The sequence below is a fragment of the Boleophthalmus pectinirostris genome, unplaced genomic scaffold (assembly GCF_026225935.1).
Source record: "Boleophthalmus pectinirostris isolate CB_2022bp ecotype Guang Dong unplaced genomic scaffold, ASM2622593v1 HiC_scaffold_4, whole genome shotgun sequence".
Classification (NCBI taxonomy): domain Eukaryota; kingdom Metazoa; phylum Chordata; class Actinopteri; order Gobiiformes; family Gobiidae; genus Boleophthalmus; species Boleophthalmus pectinirostris.
In genome coordinates, this window is record NW_026571353.1 from 38,542,844 (window position 1) to 38,555,586 (window position 12,743).

General features: G+C 38.0%; 1 protein-coding gene across 6 annotated transcripts in view; it reads left to right on the forward strand.

Moving 5' to 3' along the window:
- LOC110162079 (ral guanine nucleotide dissociation stimulator) overlaps window positions 1-12,743 on the forward strand; it is an 88,511-nt gene that overhangs the window by 25,765 nt on the left and 50,003 nt on the right. The window lies entirely within an intron of this gene.

Below are 12,743 nucleotides of genomic sequence, written 5' to 3' on the forward strand. Positions count from 1 at the left end.
GAGCGGAGTCAGGCCGGGGGGAGACGCGACCTCTGCGGCAAAGCGGAGCGAGGGAAGTCGGGGAGGAGCGCGGCTCGTGTTCGGTCAGAAATAGCGGTTCGGAACGGAAAGTGATCGCGTTTTTTCACAATAGAAAACGGAATTTAGGAGACGTCAGCTTTTGTATGTGGCTGTTTTGGATAGATACTGGTAAACGATGGGGATTTAAAACTAGAAAATACGTAGTGACCGTGTTTTAAAGCTGCTATTGGAATAACCCGAGGACTCAATCAATCAGGACTCGAACAGGACTATCACTAAACATAAATACAGATACGTGATAACATTTACCACATGTGATTATATAACATTTACGACATTTGATAATATAACATATACAGCATTTATGTATCTAGGAGGATTAATATAAACACGAATCCAACATGTGTAACATATAACAACATATAACATTTACGACAAATAAGACTTATCTATGATGGCTAATATGAAAACGAAACAAACTACGACAACTGTTCTAAATCAGGGCAAACAACAGCTGCAACAGATGACATGAAAATAAAGGTTAAAGGGCCATAAAACTAGAAACAAAATCTAAATCCGTGTTTTATAGCAGCTGTTAGTCATTGGAATAACCCGAGGACTCGATCAACAAGGACTTGAAAAGGAATATCACTAAATATAAATACGTATACCTGATAATGTAACATTTATGATGTGAATATATAACATGCGATAATGTAACATGTACGACATTCGATAATGTAACATGTACGACATGCGATAATGTAACATGCACGACATGTGATAATGTAACATTTACGACATGTAATAATATAACATGTACGACATGTGATAATGCAACATTTACGACCTGCGATAATATAACATTTACGACATGTAATAATATAACATTTACAACATGTAATAATGTAACATTTATGACATGTGATAATGTAACATTTACGACATGTAATAATATAACATGTACGACATGTGATAATGTAACATTTACGACATGTAATAATATAACATGTACGACAAATAAGACTTATCTGGGAAGACTAATATGAAAATGAAACAAACTATGATACCTGTTCTAAATCAAGGCAAACAACAGCTGCAATAAATGACATAAAAATAAAGGTTAAACGGGTCATATTATACTGTTTTCTGATCTATGTTATAATGTTGTTCCCTCGTCACAAATAGACCTGAAATTGTGTTTTGTTTTGTTTCATTCACACACGTTTAACACACAAACTCTGCAGATTTAGGCTGAGTTCTTCAGTCCACCTTGTGATGTCACGTGGTAATACAGGAAGTGCTCCACTGTGTTTTTATACTCCGTACACCTTCAGTAAAATAATTTGGATAATTTCAGATCTGGAGTTACCGATCTCTCCTGAACAAATAGTGAAATGTTAAGCTGTTAATTTTAAAACTACCACTTCATGACATCACAAGGTGGAACAGAGCATTTGGAGTTTTGTAAATGTAGACAGACTAATAATAAAGTGTTACTCAAACACGTGTGAATGAAACAAAACACTAAATCCAGGTCTGTTTTTGTTGAGATAACAACATTATAACATGACTTAAAGAGTACATTTTACATCTTAATACAGGACATTTAAATCAAAACTAAATTAAAGGATTAAATCAGAACTAAAATTAACGATTATAAAAAAATATAGCAACAAAAAAACCCCCGTAATTGCATAAATGTCTTACTGTGGAACATTCTAGGCAGAGCGATGATGTATCCATAGAAAGGAGCAGGCGATGGAACCGGAAATGTTACACAATGCAACTTTAAGCACAGAAATGAGCAAAAATAAATAAATGTTAAAAAAAGACGAGTCATGTTGTAACAGTATCTTAGAGCGGAGCAGAGCAGCGCCAATCTGTCTGTATCGAGAGCTTAGCACGACTCAGTGTTTTTCTCCACGTAAGCCGTTTAAACGACATCAACGTGCATTTAATATGAGAAAGAGGATTTACTACGGCCGGAGAAAATGTCCCACTTTACGACTTTACTACAAAAATATATATGTCATGGTTCTTGTTTGTGTTTTTTGTTGTTTTTGTAGGATTGCACTTACATTTATGCAATTACAGGTGTTTTTATAGCTCAAAAATGCATAGAAATGTTTAATACTGTACTGAAATGTATTTGACAGACTGTCCGCTGGAGAAGTTACACAATGTAGCTTTAATCACAAGTCCTCGGGTGCATTTTAAGTGGCCGCGACGTAAACTTCATGCATTATTAATGGTATTGATATTGCACCAGCTGGGGGTGATCCTGGTATTACAAACCTATTTCCTCTTTGGCATTCGACCAACACCAAAGCAATTTAAAATACAAGGATTCAAGAGTCAGTGCGCCGTTTTGGAAATATAAACGATCCCTTATGTCTTGTCTTAGACTTTAGACAAACTTTATTGGTCCGCAAGGGAAATTATTTGGACACAGCAGCTCAAACATCACAACAGAGAAAAAAATATAAATGGTGATAATAAATTCTAAGTAAGATGTAAAAAAGAGCAAGTATTATCTGTTACATAAGGGTGAGTTGTTGTACAGTTGTAGGGAGTATTATCTGTTACATAAGGGTGAGTTGTTGTACAGTTGTAGGGAGTATTATCTGTTACATAAGGGTGAGTCATTGTACAGTTGTAGGGAGTATTATATTATCTGTTACATAAGGGTGAGTTGTTGTACAGTTGTAGGGAGTATTATCTGTTACATAAGGGTGAGTTGTTGTACAGTTGTAGGGAGTATTATCTGTTACATAAGGGTGAATTGTACAGTTGTAGGGAGTATTATATTATCTGTTACATAAGGCTGAGTTGTTGTACAGTTGTAGGGAGTATTATATTATCTGTTACACATGGGTGAGCTGTTTTACAGTTGTAGGGAGTATTATCTGTTACATAAGGGTGAGTCGTCGTAGAGTTGTAGGGAATATTATCTGTTACATAAGGAAGAATTGTATGGCTGTAGGGAGTATTATGTGTTACATAAAGGCTGAGCTGTTATACAGTTGTAGGGAGTATTATCTGTTACATAAAGGTGAATTGTAGCAATTGTAGGGAGTATTATCTGTTACATAAGGGTGAGTTGTTGTACAGTTGTAGGGAGTATTATCTGTTACATAAGGGTGAGTTGTTGTACAGTTGTAGGGAGTATTATCTGTTACATATGGGTGAGTTGTACAGTTGTAGGGAGTATTATTTGTTACTTGAGTTGTTGTACAGTTCTTGTTTTCTCTCTGTGTGATTAATCAGAGTGACGTAATCTTGTTTGGGTTTATCCTGCCATTTGTTGCCATGGAAACGGCGCAGTAATGTTAACGGTCGTATTGGGTTAATGGATTATTAAAGCGCCCACATCGCGGTATTTTCTGATGTTCTAATGTCGTTTCCTCGTCACAAACAGACCCGGAGTTTGTGTTTTGTTTCATTCACACATGTTTTAACGCTAATTTAAGACATTTAAACTATGCTTAAAGTAAAATATGTGGGTCAAAATGACAACCTTTTATCTAGTATCTTTGGAGAATATTAAAAACGTGAGATATTTTTGGAGTAAAATATTCATTTACGAGGGGTTAATAAAGTTGAACTTGAACTTAAAATAGTAACTGCCCATGATTACAGTTGTTTGTGTGAGAGAAGAGAGTCTAAACATGTTCTTCATTTTACACCTGGTTTGATTCTGTAGTCCTGGTTTAGTCCTGGTCTTGTCCTGGTTTCGTCCTGGTCTTGTCCTGGTTTTGTCCTGGTCTTGTCCTGGTTTAGTTCTGGTCTTGTCCTGGTTTAGTTCTGGTCTTGTCCTGGTTTAGTCCTGGTTTAGTTCTGGTTTAGTCCTTGTTTAGTTCTGGTTTAGTCCTGGTTTAGTCTTGGTTTAGTTCTGGTCTTGTCCTGGTATAGTCCTGGTTTAGTTCTGGTTTATTCCTGGTTTAGTCCTGGTTTAGTTCTGGTTTAGTTCTGGTCTTGTCCTGGTTTAGTCCTGGTTTAGTTCTGGTCTAGTCCTGGTTTAGTTCTGGTTTAGTTCTGGTTTAGTCCTGGTTTAGTCCTGGTCTTGTCCTGGTTTAGTCCTGGTTTAGTTCTGGTCTTGTCCTGGTTTAGTCCTGGTTTAGTTCTGGTTTAGTTCTGGTCTTGTCCTGGTTTCATCATGGTTTAGCTTTGGTCTTGTCTTGGTTTAGTCCAGGTTTAGCTCTGGTTTAGTCCTGGTCTTGTCATAGTTTAGCTCTGGTTTCATCCTGGTTTCATCCTGGTTTAGTCCTGGTTTAGTCCTAGATCAAAATAAACCAGGACTGAACCAGGACTGAACTGGACCTGGACTAAACAAGACCTAAAAGAAGGACTGAACTAGGACGAAACCAGGACAAGACCAAAACTAAACCAGGACTCTGGTCTTGTGCTGGTTTAGTCCTGATTTCATCCTGTTTTATCCTGGTTTAGTCCTGGTTTAGTCCTGGTTTAGTCCCTGGTCTAGTCCTGGTTTTATCCTGGTTAATACTCCTTACTCTCTCATAATCTTCTGCTCGGTTCTGCTCCGGCCTCCATCACCTCGTAAACCCCGGATCTGTTTTTCTCCCGGAATAACTCCAGACTCCAAACACTCCAAACTCTTTATTTTTACAATTCCTCTTCCCACATTCTTTTACCTCGATTAAAACTCGGAATCCTAACGAACCCGTAACTTTTTCTTCTTCACGGTCGGCGTAAACGGACCCGTCCTCGTGTAACCGGACCCCGACGATGCGTTCACTGTCCCCCGGCCGCCGCAGGAAAACCAGATGAGTCCAGGATCAGGATTAAGTCGCATTAGGTGACTGTGTGAGGGATTACGCATCGCCACGGCAACGGAGCAACGCGAATCCAAAGACAAGAGTCTGAGCGTCTCATAACGAGTTTATTAGTCAGTTTAGTCCTGGTTTAGTCCTGGTTTAGTCTTGGTTTAGTCCTGGTCTCATCCTGGCTTAGTCCTGATTTATTCCTGGTTTAGTCCTGTTTTAGTCCTGGTTCAGTCCTGGTTTAGACCTGGTTTAGTCCTGGTTCAGTCCTGGTTTAGACCTGGTTTAGTCCTGGTTTAGTCCTGTTTTAGTCCTGGTTCAGTCCTGGTTTAGACCTGGTTTAGTCCTGGTTTAGTCCTGGTTTAGTCCTGATTTAGTCCTGGTTTAATCCTGGTTTAGTCCTGGTCTCATCCTGGCTTAGTCCTGGTTTAGTCCTGATTTAGTCCTGGTTTAATCCTGGTTTAGTCCTGGTCTCATCCTGGCTTAGTCCTGGTTTAGTCCTGGTTTAATCCTGGTTTAGTCCTGGTCTCATCCTGGCTTAGTCCTGGTTTAGTCCTGGTCTCATCCTGGCTTAGTCCTGCTTTAGTCCTGCTTTTAGTCCTGGTTCAGTTGTTGCTGTAACTCAGATGATGTAAATATGTTTTTTTGTTGTTGTTTGTTTTAATCAGACAGTGGTTTTATTGATCTGGTGACAGACGTGGGAGTAATTTAATGACACGCAGACTCAGAATATAGAACATTTGTGTGGATTCTACAAACGCTCTTATGTAATCGTGAAAAAAGGACGTGTGTTTGTGTTGTTGTGTTGTCGTGATACTAAAACTCCAGACTATTTCAACTCTGTACAGATTCTGATACAAAGATAATAATAAAAACTCTCTTTATTTAGACAACAGAATGTGATTTTCAACATTAAACCACAGAACTTTCTCGGGATCTTAATCATGGTTATTCACACGCTGTACACAAAAACCCAATAACCTATGTTTATATTTCTTCTTTCTTTTGAGAATCTCGCTCAAAAGAAGAATCACTTTCACTGCAGTTTGTCGTTTCCAAGAATTTGATTTGAGGAATTGAATCCAGAATAAAGTGCGTGTGATCAGCGTTTAAAAAACAAAAGTGACGGCTCTGACGCGTCGCATCTGACGTGAATCTGTGTGTCAGCGGTTCATTTGTTTTTCAAAATAAAACTAAAAATAAGAAAATGAAAAAAACAACAGCGATTTTCTTCATTTGTCTCCAAAACCAAAATGAAAAAACAGATAATGATTCGTTTCCCGTTTATGTGACTTAAACTGCAATGCCGGACTGAACCAGGACTACACTAGGTCTACACAAAAAAACAGGACAAAACCAGGACTAAACCAGGACTAAACCAGGACTGAACCAGGACTAAAACAGGACTAAAACAGGACTAAAGGACTGAACCAGGACTGAAAAGGACTGAACCAGGACTGAACCAGGACTGAACCAGGACTAAAACAGGACTAAAACAGGACTAAACCAGGACTGAACCAGGACTAGTTTTAGTCCAGGACTGAACCAGGACTAAAACAGGACTAAATCAGGACTAGGGATGGGCATGATTAGTTGATTAATCGATAATTGATCATTAAGAATTTTGTCGATTACGTTAATTTTAATTGACAAACCGAATGTAGGTTGCTGTGCGTAGCGTAGGGCGACCAAACGTCTGTTTTTCCCCAAACATGTCCGTTTTTCAGGTCCTGTCCTGGTCGTCCGGGTTTTCTTTTATAAAGTGATGCAAATGTCCAGGTTTTCATGATCTTTTCATTGGGCGTAGCTCTCTGTGTCTGCTCGCTCCTTCTGAGTCACAAACAGTCTGCAACACGCCGAAGCACAAATGCACATTTAACAATGACTTGTACAAGAAATTCCCCGCTTTCCGTTCTGGTTGAGACAAGTGTGATCCATGTGCACAGTGTATAAAGCAGCACATGTGTTTCGGTGTCCAGTGGGGGTGTCAGGGACCTCAAAGCTCACCGAAAAACATTAAAAAGCTTTGCCAGCGCAATGTTGATGATGAGGCCCCACCTCCCGTACGGTGTCCTGGTTTTGACAAACACAAATATGGTGACACTAACCTGTATTCACCTGAGTTGTGTCCTTTAAGTTTTGTTTCTGTGAGAGTTGCGCAAAGCTGCATTAAACACATTATAATGTCAAACGGGCTGATGTGATCTAGCGCAATTACGGTTTATATGTCGTAAAGTTGAATTTATTTATGCAGATTAGTGCAGATAGTAATAATAATGATGATCATTTTAATATAAAAACATTAATGAATGATTAATCGATAACTGATCTTTAATTCTCCCAATGATCGATTAAGAAAATTTTATCGAATGCCCATCCCTAATCAGGACTAAAACAGGACTGAAACAGGACTGAAACAGGACTAAAACAGGACTAAAACAGGACTGAACCAGGTCTAAACCAGTTCTAAACCAGAACTGAAACGGGACTAAAACGGGACTAAAACAGGACTAAAACAGGACTAAAACAGGACTGAAACAGGACTAAAACAGGACTAAAACAGGTCTAAACCAGGACTAAACCAGGTCTAAACCAGGACTAAACCAGGACTAAACCAGGACTGAAACAAGACTGAAACAGGACTGAATCAGGACTGAACCAGGACTAAAACAGGACTAAAACAGGACTAAACCAGGACTAAAACAGGACTGAACCAGGTCTAAACCAGGTCTCAGTCCCGGTCTCAGTCCCGATCACCTAACAGTCTACGCAGGTGCACCTCCTGGCCCGTCCCCACACTCCGGGTTCAGTCCTGGTTTAGCTGTGCTTGAAGAAAAATAAATAAATAAAATAATTATATTAAAAAATTAAAAAAAAATTTAAATAAAAATATTAAAATAAATTTAAATTATATATATATATATATATATATATATATATATATATATATATATATATATATATATATATATATATATATATTTGACTAATTGAAAAAACATAATTTATAAATAATTTTCTTAATTGATAAATAATAAGAAAAAGAAAAAAAAGTGACGTCCCCACTCTTCTAATGTTCTGGTGCAACAGTTTGTGCGTTTGTGTGTCTGTGTGTTTGTGTGTTTGTGCGTTTGTGTGTTTGTGCGTTTGTGTGTTTGTGTTTGTGTGTTTGTGTGTTTGTGCGTTTGTGTTTGTGCGTTTGTGTGTTTGTGCGTTTGTGTGTTTGTGTGGCCTCTGTGTGAGTCAGATTTGTCTTTACACAAGTGTCTGCTCAGAGTTTCACTGGGAGTTTCCCCAACGGTTCTACTTTTAGATTTAGGCCAGAGGCGGAGACAACGACACAACGACACAAGAATCACAACACAAGAAGCGTGTTCAAGTGACAGGTCACACTCCTCACGGCACTAGAACAGTTAAAGTTCCTATGACAAGCTTTGATGATTCTCTCATTTTGACTTCATTTGGGAGAATAAAACCTGTAGTACATATAAATTATAGTTTTACACCAATTGAGAAACAGTTTATGAAGAAAAGCTGAAAAATATGTTGAAAATTAAAACTAGAATTTTATCCAAAAACTAGGACCAATTTATACTTACAAAACACATTTTTTGTGATACTTCGAACATTATTTCAATAAAATAAAGGTGTTTTTAATACTTTTATTTGTCAAATCATAATCTCTGTGAACATTAGAGGAGTTTTGCCTTTGTGTACATTAGGGCTGTTGTGGTTAGGGAATTTCTCCTGTGGTGTGGTACAGCGTTTCAACACCGCGGTATGTGGTGATATCACACCCCCTCCCCACATCCCCCGGGGTTATAATATTTCCAGCGGCTCTGAAACTCTGATGATGCTCTTGTTGTGTAGATGCACATGCACATTGGTTGTTGTGTGGCTATAGCGTTTGTAGTGGGAGAAGTAACATTTGTCTATGGAACAAGTGCCGCTGCATCTCTCCAGCTCTCACTGTGGCAAGTCGGGCTAGAGTCCCGCACCAGGTCGGGTCAGAGTCCCGCTCCAGGTCGGGTCAGAGTCCCGCGCCAGGTCGGGTCAGAGTCCCGCGCCAGGTCGGGTCAGAGTCCCGCGCCAGGTCGGGTCAGAGTCCCGCCAGGTCGGGTCAGTCCCGTCAGGTCGGGTCAGAGTCCCGCGCCAGGTCGGGTTAGAGTCCCGCTCCAGGTCGGGTCAGAGTCCCGCTCCAGGTCGGGTCAGAGTCCCGCGCCAGGTCGGGTACCCGTGGACTTAAGAGAGACAGAACCCTGGGCAGGTGTCCGCAAAGAGCGATCAGGTGACGGCTGCGTTTACCTCCATGCGGCGCAGAGCTGCTGCGGTCCTTTTGCCTGCGGTCACCCGACGGTCTACACGATCACACCTTAGTCCTGGGTTAGTCCTGGGTTAGTCCGGGGTTAGTCCGGGGCTAGTCCGGGGCTAGTTAGTCCGGGGCTAGTCCTGGGCTATCACAGGCACGGGCGGTAAAAGGTGGAATGTTAAAAATGTCTAAATAAGGACCCGTGCAGGACTCAGGCCGGGTCATGTTGGTCATGTGCGGTGATCGCGGTGAACCTCTTAGTACCGCAGTGATTCGTTTTTGCGGTTATTGCGATGGCCCTAGTGTACATAACAGTGATGGAATTCCCTAGGGTGATTTTACAATTTTCAACCAGGAAGTAAAATTTTAAACCTAAAACATTTCCAAACTGCAAAAAAAAAAAATATATATATAGGCACTTTAAGATGTTATTAGGGATGTAACGATATTCAAATCTCATGGTGCGATATTTTCACATTATACATCTCACCATACGATATTTATTGTGATATTTTGTGGAGACGAACAAAATTGTCAACTTTTTCGTTTTAAAATGCCTTGACAGGACTTAAAAGTGTTGGAACTGTTATTTCTTCTTGTCGTCTGCACTGAAATGGAGCAAAGGATCATGGTCTATGTAGTTCCCTCTGTTTTTTTTTTTTAGCTTTTGCTGCACCAAAACTCTTCATTTAAGCAAAGAGACTTGTAATTCGATATATTGTGATGGTCCATGATATTATTGAAAGACTTTTGACGATACGATATCACAATTGGTTATTGTTACATCCCTAGAAGTTATTCAAGATTAAAATTTTCTTTTCCCAATTTGGCCATTTTTGGTTTACAGCTAAATAAACAAAACACAACTCCAGGTCTGTTTTTGATGAGAAAACAACATTATAACACAACTTAAAGCTACAAGAGTCAAAGTGCAAATAAAAGGTTAGACTATAATATTTAAGATTTTACTTATACTTAAGATTTCATTTTTCTTTTTCCAGTTTGGTCATTTTTTTATGTTTTAAATTTGACTTCCAGCCTCACAACCGTCCTGTACACTCCGCAAAAACTCCTCTAATGTGCACAAAAATGTATATTTGACGAATAAAAATAGAAGAAAACACTTTTATTTTATTGAAATCAAAAGTATCACAAAAAAGTGTTTTGAAAATTGTGTTGAACATAATTCTCCCTTCTCTAAATGAGAACTCTCTACTTTCTGCAATTTTCAACATATTTTTAAACTGTTTTTTTTCACAAATTGCTTCTAGATTTGTGTAAAACTATATTTAACATTTACAACGGGTTTAAGTAATAAGTTGAGGATCATCAAATGCACTTTAAAGTACATATGACACAGTAGGTTTTCGTGTTTTTCGGTTATTTAATGACTTGGTTTGATCGTGATCGTTCTTGTGGTCAATATTTATCACAGTTTTACTTCAGTTAAATGTCACTTTGTGGGAAACCGTTGAGAAGTAAAGTACAAAAATACAGGAAGTAGTGGTGAGAAATGCCCCCGTCTGTGTCATCGGCTCTGGAAATCCCTTCCATTCAGAGACACTTTACATGTAACAAATAAAATCATGTTGTTGGTTTTGTTTTCATTTATTTGTATTAGTCTAACCGTAGCTGTTGTTTAATTTATGTTTAAAAGGTTGGGTCACTTGCACTTGATACAAACAAAACTCATATTGTACCAACATTACAACAAAAAATTGAGTAAATTCAATCCGGACTTTTGTTTTTATTTAGAGTTAGATTGTGATTTTAGTTTTAACTTGTGGTTTTTCCTGGAATCGCTAGTCCTGGTTTATTTATTTATATTTATTATATTTAACCAATATAGAAACTTGATACTCATTTGATACTAAAAAAAATAAAATAAAAATAAAAATACAAAAAATGTTAACAGGACAAAATTTGAGCTTTCCTGAACAGTTTTAGTCTGATTTTGAGTTTTTATCAGAACAAATATAAAACCTCATGCTGAGATAACGAAACTTCGTGTATGAAAATTACATCTGTGTGAATTAAATTTGAAAAAAATAAATAAATAAATTGAACCTCAAACTTTAAAAAAAATGATAATAATAAGATAATAATATGAGTTTTGTTTGAACTTGTGGACTACGGGTGTGCAAAAATATTGAAATATCGACGTATCGTATCGTTTAATTTGATGATAGTGTATCGATATCGTTGGCTGCTGTATCGATATATCGCCAAGGGTATTTTTTTGGTTTATTTTACTCAATTATTTTGTGTAAGAGCTACAGTTATATTGACATTTTCACCGTTTTGAGTAAAATGGGTGATTTTCGTATTAATTTAGTGGATTTAACAGAGTTTTTAGTATCACAGCCATGAATTAGCCTTTGTTTTTCAAAGAACCGTATCGAATCGATTTGAAATATATCGTATCAAATCAAAAGTGCACTGTAAAACATATCGTATTGTGGCCTATATATCGAGGTATGTATCGTATCGGCAAGTTTTAAATGATACCCAGCCCCATTGTGGACTAATAACCTTCTGGAATCACTAGTCTGGGTTTAGTTCTGGTCTGATCCAGTCCTGGTTTAGTCCTGGTCAAATCAAAATCAGATACTAGTAACTACAAAAACTCATATCGAAACTAGATACTCATTTGAGCTGGTATCGATACTGTAAAAAAAACAACAACATTTGAGCTTTCTTGAAGAATTTTAAGTCTTGATTTTGAGCTTTTACCAGAACAAATATAAGAAAGTCCTATTATTTTGTGCATGAAAATTAGTCTATTACTAAAAAGAAGCATGTTTTTTATCGTTGTGATATCGTAGTTTGTATCGAGTATTGAGTGAATTTCTCTGTATCGAAATTTAGTTTTTAATTTCAGTATCGTGCCAACACTAGTCCATGAAACGCTGCTGAAAAAGTGAATCCAAAAGTCTCCAAACCCGAACACAAAATCACGCAAACGTCATGACAGGAGTTCATCACGTTCTCCGTAACTCTGGTCATATGACACGCAGCTTTATTACATTATGTTTTTAATCACATTACGTTTTTGAGAAGGCTCCTGACCAAATATGGGCGCTACACTTCCTGCGAAAGTGGGTCAGCTTCGACAGTTCGGAGGAGTGGACTGGGTGTCACGAAAGATTCAATATTACGCAAAAAACTGACTCTTGTGAGATTTAAATCGTGTTATAATGTTGTTACCTCCTCAAAAAAAACAGACCTGGAGTTGTGTTTCGTTTCATTCACACGTGTCTGTTCCACCTTGTGATGTCACGAAGGGGTAGTTTTGAAGTCATTAGCTCCTTTTACCTTTAGTTCAGTAGATGTAAGACCAGATTGAGTCGCTTTATTCTCACCCGTAGGTAAATTTGTTTTGCAGATTTGAGAGGCTGGTCCCACATTTCACATTTCACAATAAACTCTAGCGGTGTAACGATACACAAAAATCACAGTTTGGTTTCGTAGCTCGGTTTTGAGGTTCGGTTCATTTTTGGGAACAAACTGCAAAACCGTGTGCATATTTTCATTTGTTTTAACAACGAGAAAATAAAATAAATGCAAAGTGATGCTTGGTGAAGCTAATAAGTTCAATAAAATATCTTCAAATAAGCGACTAATGTATG